This window comes from Dipodomys spectabilis, unplaced genomic scaffold (assembly GCF_019054845.1).
Source record: "Dipodomys spectabilis isolate Male_0828 unplaced genomic scaffold, ASM1905484v1 ptg000094l, whole genome shotgun sequence".
NCBI lineage: Eukaryota > Metazoa > Chordata > Mammalia > Rodentia > Heteromyidae > Dipodomys > Dipodomys spectabilis.
The window spans coordinates 7508487-7517940 of record NW_024870771.1 but is presented as its reverse complement, the minus strand read 5'-3'; positions in this window follow the sequence as shown (position 1 = coordinate 7517940).

The window sequence follows — 9454 nt, the reverse complement described above, 5'->3', positions numbered from 1 at the left end:
GCTTTCATTCCTGTGTTGTTTTTTTAAAATAGTATTACTAGACTTTGAATTCAAAGGCAGGCTCTTTACCACCTGAGCCACTCTGATAGCCCTCCCTATATTGTTTATTTTGAGATAGGATCTCCATTGATTCTTGTGTGACCTGGACTGCGATTCTTGTATTTGTGCTTTCTGATGTCACTGGGTGAGAAACCAGCACCATCTTAAAGTTGATGCTAAACCAAACAGAGCCCTAAGAGACCACAGAGTTCAACCTTTCATAGACAAGGAAACGAAGTCTCTATGGTCTTGTTCCAAGGTTCAGAGTCAGGAGGAAAGAGAGGGGGAAATAAAAGCATTTGTAGTTGTTCACCATTTCTAGTTTCTTCTTATTCTTCTCACTTAGCCACAGACACTCACATCCTGATCCCTCTTCATTTCAGTCTCCTTCCTAAGACCCTACGAGGCACAAACCCAAGCATGTGACCCAGCTTCCAAGAAATCAAAGGCCTTCTGCTATTGAGACTAGAATTGAAGAGGAAAGAAATCTGCCAAAGGTAGCATTCACACCCTGGGGCTGCCGTGGGGCTGGTCATACGAACATATACCAACATGTTAAGATCTCAGAAGTAAGAGAATGTTGCCAGCTTACTGTATAGTCATAATGATCAAGATGGATGCAGAACTTGGGAACTCAAAGGCCAGTTTCAGGAAGTTTGGGGACCTAGCCTTAAAAGGCAAGATCTTAAAAGCCTTGAACAGGTAATTCAGAATATTCTTTTATGACCTTGTAGCTGGTAAGGAGAAGTGGGACCATTAGACAAAATTAAACTTAAGAATTAAGGAACCCTAGTAGGACTGGTGGCAATGTGAACTTGTGCAACCATTGTGGAAAGCAGTCTGGAGATTTCTCAAGACAAACAAACAAAATCATAGAACTACCTATGGTCCAGGAATACCACTCTTGGGCATTTACCCAAAAGATTACAAGTCAGGATACAATAAAAACACTTGCACAACCATGTTCATTGCGGCACTATTCACCATGGCCAAGTTATGGAAACTGCCCAGATACCCAGATGAGAAGAACAAGAAAATGTCACACACATGCACATGCACACACACACACACACACACACACACACACACACACGCATGCATTTTACTCATCTATCAGGAAGAATGACATTATTTGCAGAGCAATGAGTAGATCTGGAAAAAATTGTTGCATGTTTTCGCTCATATGGAGAAGTTAGCTCTAATTTGTAAATATAGATCTCAACATATACATATCTCAACATACAGAACCACATGCACTCATGCACACACACACATGTGTATTATCTAAAGTATTGTCTATGCACAGGAAAATTCCAATGATGTATCTTCTTTGAACAACTATCGTATAGCTTAACCAAATAAATACCAGGAAGGTAGAACTTGAGGTGACAGGGTTGGGAGGAGGTGGTATCAAAGGGAGAAGGAGAGATAAATGAAGAGAGGAAGGGTGGGAGACTGCAGTCATACTATTCAATGTATATATGTGAAAATAGAATTAGGAAAACTGAAGGGACAGGTAAGGTTGGGACAGATGGGAGAGAATGTTGAAAGAAACAACACTGATCAAGATGCATTGTATTCATGAATTGTCATCTTGAATTGAAATCTTTTGTATAATTACTTAAAAATAATAAAATAAAAACTTAAAAAGTTCTGTTCATGAAGAATTATGGTTCAAGAACAAAGACAGGCCATGCAGAGAGGGAAATGGTATCTGTTGGATCACATCCAGAATATGTACAATCAGTAAGAAAAAGTAACCCACAAAGTCCAGTGCCAGTGCCTGTAATCCTAGCTACTCAGGAGTGTGAGATCTGAGGACCATGATTTAAAGCCTGTGAGATTTAAAGTCTGTGATTTAAAGTCTGTGAGACTCATCTCCAATTAACCCCCAGAAAACCGGAAGTGGCGCTGTGGCTCAAGTTGTAGAACACTTGCCTTGAGCTGAAGAGCTCAGGGACAGTGCCGCCCAGGTCCAGAGTTCAAGCCCATGATTGACCAAAAAAAAAAAAGTGACCCACAGACCAGAAGACAAGCGACAAGGGAAGAGGTATTCTATTAATACTGCCCATAAGGAGGCACTGAGGTGTAGCTCACGGTAGAGGGCTTGACTATTGCACGTAAGATCCAATGTCTAGCACTGAAAAGAAAGTCCCCTTGAGCATGTAAAAAGAAGCCTCAAACGCTTTAGATATCAGGGAAATACAAATTAAGTCCTCAAAGGCTACTAGAGGTGGGGGGTGAGATATGCAGGATCACAGGTTTACCCAGCACAGGCGAACACGTTTTCCAGATTTTATCTCAACAGAAGAAGCTGGGCCTGGTGGCCTGCATTTGTCAACTCAGCTACAGCTGTGAAAGTGGACTGTGGTCCTAGGTGTTCATCTAAGCTAAAATCAAATTGCTATCTCAAAATAACTAGGGCAAAAGAGGCTGGTAGTGTGGCTCTTACTAGTTTGCAGCTCTGAATTTAAACCCCAGTGCCAGAAAAATAAAAAAGAAAGATATCACGAAAAGATGCCTATGCTCACCTAGCAGCATGAAACTGAAGACAGCACCCACGCAATGTCAAGAAGAATTATGGAAACTCTCGAAGAACGAGCAAATTTTTATGATCACTTGATCACTTTGGAAAACTAATCTGATGCATCTAGAACACTGAAGGTATGCATCCTCAGAGGTGCACTGGCACGTGGGCAAGTGGCCGCAGGATCCTGGGGCAGAGCACGGTCACATGGCCCAGGCTCAGCCACCCCCCAAGTCCATCAACCAGTGATAGAAATTGAGTACTGTGTGATGCTGGGCCACTTTTATAACAATGAAAACAGAAGAGCTGTCTAAGGTCTATAAGCAGGATGAATCCTTGCTAGAGTTAAGAGGAGGCAGGGACACATAGAACAAGCAAGATTTAAAGGAATAAGGACTTATTTCTATAAAGCTCAAATAACCCTAAGCTGTTTATAATGAAAAGCAAATGAATGTCATAAAATGAGGTCTAATAGGGTTAGAAGAAGGAAGGGAGCTCAGAGCAGGAAGTGGGTAGGTAATGTGGTATTTACCAACCCAGATGTTTACAATGTATCAACCCTTATGCAATGTATATTTTGATAGGAAAATGAAGCACAGGATGCAAAATCATTGTGCTCTTATAGATGACACAATCATAGCCATGTTATAAAACCTGCTTATAGAAACAATGCTAGAAGAAATCTAAAAAGATACTGAGAATGGCTATTTTGGAATCAAAGAACTGTGTGTCTGCCGGATGCCAGGCTCATGCCTTACAATCCTAGCTACTAAAAAGGCTGGGATCTGAGGATTGGGGTTTGAAGCTAGTTGGGCAGGAAAGACTTTGAGACTCTGATCTCCAATTAACAACCAAAAAGCCAGAAGTAGAGCTATGGTTCAAGTGGTTAAGTACCAGTTTTGAGTGGCAAGAGCTAAGTGACAGTGGCCAGGCCTTGAGTTCAAGCTCCAGTGCTATCACAAAGAAACAAACAAAAACCTGTATTTCCTTACAGCCTTCATGGAGGGAAGAAATTCCCTCTGATCCCACAGCTGCAGCCTGCTCCCCAGGGTATCCATAAAAAGGAGTGGTGCTATTCCTAAGTGGAGCCTCCCCTCCATGGCAGCCAGGGCCTCTGCCCATGGAAGAAGTCTTCTCGGGGTCACCATCCTGACCCCTTGCCCTGTATTTCTGCATTTGGTCTTTGGTGTCTTGTGCAAGTATATCTGTTTTCTCTGGTAAGATTTGAGAGGAGAGAAACAGGAGGCCTGGGGTTGTGGCTCAGTGTAAATCACTTGCCTAGCATGCTGCAGGCTCTGAGTTCCATTCTTAGCATGGGAAAAGCAAGCAAGCATAAGTGAAAGAGGAACAAGAGCTAATATTTATTGGACACAGCTTCAAACTGGTCCATTGCTAGGTGTTTTATACTCAACAGCGTGTACTGCTTAAAAAAACAAAACACAAATAGGTTGTCCAGGGTTTTGCCTGACTTCCTCCTCCCCCATTCCAACACAAGGCTCGCCTGAGCACAGGGACAACCTCCAGGAATGTCTCTCGGCATCAGTGTATGTGTGTGTGTGGGCGAATGAGTACTGTAGGCTTACACATGGACACATTACTACTATTTAGCAGCCTTAATTATTCAAACAATGCATGATCTCTTTAACTACATTTTAACTTTTACCCTGGAAGTTACTTAACGTTTAATTTTTTTTTTTTTTTACTGTTGGTCGTGGGACTTGAACTCTGGGCCTGGGCGCTGTCCCTCAGCTCTTTAACTCAAGGCTAGTACTCTACCTCTTGAGCCACAGCACCACTTTCAGTTTTCTGGTGGTTTATTGGAAATAAGAGTCTCATGGACTTTCCTGCCCAGGCTGGCTTCAAACCGTGATCCTCAGATCAGCCTCCTGAGTAGCTAAGGTTACAAGTGTGAACCACCAGTGCCTGCCATTAACATCTGGTATCTTCTGATTTCTAAATCAAGTTCTCTGTGTATTTCAGATAATCCAAATTTAAAAGGGCAATAGGTAACAAGAGTTGAAAAGATATCAGAAAATGGTTATTCATATCCTACTTTTCAGGGTTAACTGCCATTATCACTACAGAAAATAATCTGAAATCAACTAAAAATACACCCAGAGTTAGATTATGCAATGTCTTAACCGCCTACAGAAGTGAAAGTACTGAGACCTGAGAGCAGGCGTTTAAGGACGATGTGCAGCCTTCTGTAACCTCTGTGCTCATCAAGAAGGAAAACATGAAATACAGATCGCCCATAAATGAAGTAGTCCACAAGGTCTAGAGTACCACGTAAGTAAATTGGTAGAAGTATGCTCCTGCTGTATTACCAAGCAAACAAGAAAGCAATGGAGTGACACAGTAGGAATTACCCCCACATTGTCACTCCCTTCTAGGTTCCAGCTGTGTGAGAATATTAAAGGAAGATAATATCCACCAATATACTGTGACAGTCAATTTTAGCTGTTAACTTGATGGATTAAGAAACACCTAGAAAGCCAACATATGGTAAAGTGTTACTTTGTGTATAGCTGTGTACATTTTTCTAGAGGAGGCTGGAACATGAGCCTGAGTGGATTATAGGAGGAGGAATTCCTTGATGTGGTCTCAGGTTTTTGGACTGTCAGACTTACACCAGCCCTTCCTGACTCCTTTCTCAGGCCTTTGGCTGAGACTGAGAGTTAGATTATCAGCTCTCCAGGTGCTGTGGCTTTCTAAGTGGACTCAGCCACATTACCAGCATCCCAGGGCTTCTTGCTTGCACTTGGTCTCCTCTAGGGCTTGTCAGCTTCCTTGATTGCACAAGCAATTCCATTACCAACTCTCCTCCCAGCTGTGTGTGCTGCTGGGTCTCTGTCTCTGGAGAACTGTGACTTGTCAGTTAAGCTTCTAACCACGTTCCTTCATGGACCAGGATCGCAGAGTTATGGAGAGAACCCTTTCCCTTCTGTATCAAGTCTGTCTGACATTTTGCTGTAGAAATAACAATTTGAAAAAAAACAAGTAACAGTCAAGCACAGACAAGCACCAGAAATTGGGTTTAAGGTCAGTGAGAACAAAGAGGTTTGGAAGACTCCATCTCTATCACAACTGTTAGGTGTGGTGATATATGTCTGTCACCCAGCTATGCAGGAGATTGACATGGAAGACTCCAGCTCCAGGCCAGCCTAGGCAAAAAAATGTAGTCATGAGACAACCTGTCAACAGAAAAAACTGGTCATGGTGATACACACCTGCCATCCCAGCTATGGAGGGAAGTGTAAATAGGATTGTAGTTCAAGCTGGCATGTGCAAAAAACAAGATCCTACCTGAAAAATAACCAGCACAAAAAGGGCTGGCAGTGAGGCCAGTGACAGTACTTGTCTTGCAAGTTCAAACCCCAGTACTACAAAAAAAAGTACACATTCAAGATGGGGAAAATTTTTCCAGTTAATACTTAAACCCTTTGAAAATGAAAAGCTAGGTGTAGTAAGATGAAGCAAATCTCTGAGGGTCTGATTACATTTGATGGTCTCTACTTTTTTCCGCTGTCCTAGGAGTCAGTGCTGGAAAGCCCTTCCTGCCCCAGCTCTCTCCTTTGTACTTATCACCCATGCCAGCTGCCCTGACTGTGGGTGTGCTCTGGATCAGGAGGCACACAGCTGGAGCACCATGGATGGCAGACACCTGCAGGAGGGGGACCTGGACAGAGGCTCCCTCAGCACCGATGCACACATGGAATATGGGGCTCCTAGTATGGACCAGGAGGTGGCCCCTGGCAGACTCTGCAAACCCAGCCTGCTGTACCCATACTGTGTTGTCTGAACAGCAATAGGAGACATACTTTCATAATGTGGAGAGTATACTCCTTTCTGTTATTTTGGGATGGCTCCTTTCTTCCCAGGAAGCCAGACTCATGAAAACCCCCTTATATGTCTCTCCCAGATCTGCTGTACCTTGCTACCTGGTCCTGGGTGGGAGCTAGGGGACAAATCTCATCTCTTCCCTCTTCTCTTCTCTTCTCTTCTCTTCTCTTCTTTCCTTCCTTCTTTCCATGTTTATTTCCTCCCCCCTCTCCCTTTCTTTTCTGTGAGATTCCAGAAGTACCAATAACTCCTACTTTACTCCTTAGGAAAAAATAGGTCCAAGTGGATCTGATTTAAGATATAATTAAGATATCAATAAAGTACTGGAAGACACAGAGAAATTTTGGAGGTTGACAAACACTTGTGTCAACTACCCAACAGAAAATGGACAAAGAAAGCAGGAACAAATGGCTCATGCCTGTAATCCTAGCTACTCAGTAGGCTGAGCTTTTAGGACTATGGTTTGAAACCAGCCCAGACAGGAAAACCCATCAGACCCTTATCTCCAATTAGTCACCAACAAGCTGGAAGTGGAGCTGTGGTTCAAGTGGTAGAGTGCCAGCTTTGAATGAAAAACAGCAACAACAATAACTAAGGGACAGTGCTCAGGTCCTAAGTTCAAGCCCAGTATTGGCATAGAAAAAAAGTAGACAAAGACAAGGAGACAGTTGGTAGAAAAGAGATTCAAGTGGCTTGACTTGTATAGGGAAAAAGAAAGAAAATTACAATGAAATGTCAGTTCTTCCTTGCTGGTTTGGTAAATTTCAACAGGTTGGTCACTTGCAGTGTGGATGAGAAGGGAAGCATTCTGAGAGGGTAACTTATGCAATTTATTTGGCCTTCTTATTTTTCCTTTCCTCTACTGAAAATTCCTGTCTAACTTAGTCCTCCTCCAGTATCAAGACCAGCAGTGAGGGGATAGAAGGCAGGTAAGTTCTGGGCATTTAACTTGCTACCCATTAGATACAAGTTTTCAAAATCATTGTCATGCACCAGGCTAGACCATAAGGCTAGGATGTCCACACACAAGCAACCTTTTATGATTGAACTGAACTGAAATTCATGGGCGCTGGCAACACAGATGACAAACAAAGAAAAGGATGCATTGTTACCTAAGAAAAACCTGAATAACAACCTTCTAGCTTCACTTGCTCTCATTTAACTTAAGAACCACTCATTTTAAACCAGGTACCAGTGGCTCACTCCTGTAATCCTACCTACACAGGAGGCTAAGAGCTGAGAAACCCAGCTTGAAGCTAGCTAGGGCAAAAATGTCTGAGAGAATCCATCCCCAGTTAAACTAGCAAAATACCAGACTGGAGGCATGGCTTAAATGGTAGAGCACAAGGTGTGGGCAATCAAGCTGAGCCAGCACTGGAGACTGAGTTTAAGCCATGGGACCACAAACACACAGAGAAAAAAAAATCATTTATGTTGGAGGTCACATAGCTGATCAATACATTATTTTCTTACACAAGCTTATAAGAAATAATACCTCTAAGATGAGGGCTATGATAATAGTCACTTAGATTCCTTTGTAAAAACTTGAAGCTTTTTTTTTTGCTAGGAGCACCGGGTCTTCATTCTAGCCTGTAGATATCTGATGGATGATTAAACCAGGATAGAAATGCTTGGCATCTCTGACTTCATTCTGTGTCTGTCCCTTCTGTTGTCTGAACCACTGGGGTTCAATTCTATTCAGCTCTGCAGGTAGACATGTTCATCATTTTTAAAATGTTTGTCCAAGACTATAACACAGGGTGAATTTGGCCTGTTTGTCTGAGCTGGCATGTGTTTCTTCTATGTCATCATGTTCTTTCTCAGAAACCCAGCACCTACAGTCCCTGGACTTCCGTAGTTCCTTTGGGACCAAACCATTATGCATTCCTGCAATACAGTGAGTAGTAACCCCACGGTTCCTGAATAAAGATGATTGCCCTTTCCTCCACCAAGTGCAAGGCCAGGAGGCCAACAGGCAATAAAGAATATCTTTTGAAATCTTGCCCATGCTAGTGAAGAGTAACCACATCAGCCCACCAACAGATCTAAAGAAGTCTTCCATTTCCTTTGTGTAGTGAGTAGCCAGACTGCCTTTCATCAATCTGTTTACAAGCTGGAGTCCAAAGAAAGGAATCTTATGGCTCCAAATTAGCCCCATCTCTTATTTCATACAATCTCACTGTTACCATGAGGACCTTAACATAGTTTTTGATGCTATCAAGGATTGTTCGAGTTCACCTTAAGTCTGACCTGACTGTACTTCCCTCTTCTTTCCTTAAGAAGTAACAGGGTATGTGCAGTCAGCCGGTCACTCACCTCGCTCCCAGGAAGGTCTCTGAGAGACGGTGCTGGGCTCAGGCGGGCTTGACGCTGGCCTCTGCTTCTATCCTCTTCCCTTGGGTCCTCCTGGTTTAGTGTCTGCAGAGAAAGCAGGAGGCTTGCTCGGGACTTGGGAGTCCTGGGCCTTTCTGAGGCCTGGGAACAGTTGCGGACTTCGCTATAGCTTCCAAGAGAAACCATGGAGACGGCGCTGGTTCTGCCCTGGTAGCCAAAGTCTGTCTGCTGTGAGCAGAGCCTGGGACTCCTCGGCTTGGGGCTCAGGGGCCTGCAGGGCATGACTTGGTTTTCATAAGCCAAACAACAGGCCGAGCCACAGGGGAGGGTGCAGCTGATGCCAGGCTGCTGGGCCCCAGGGCTGGGCATCAGCCAGCACTGTTCAGGGAAGGTCCTGGAAGGGAGGTACCTGCCGACCCCTGGCGGGACGTGCATTTGATGGCTGGCTCACTTTTCCTCCTGTGTTCTGGAAAGACCAACTTGCTGGGTGCCAAAGACGCACGGGAGCGTGGGGGCGTCCAGCGGTCTGTGCAGTCGCAGCTCTCCGGGTCCTGGGCCCACTCCTCGGAGCCGCTGCTGGCCACTGGGGAGGGAGACCCGAGCGCACGAGAGACCTCGGGTCCTGGGAAGGGAGGCGTGGTCGCAGAGAGGCCTTGGGGGCCCTCGGAGTCCCTGCTTTTCAGGAGTGCGCGCCAGGGGCTCAGACCGCTG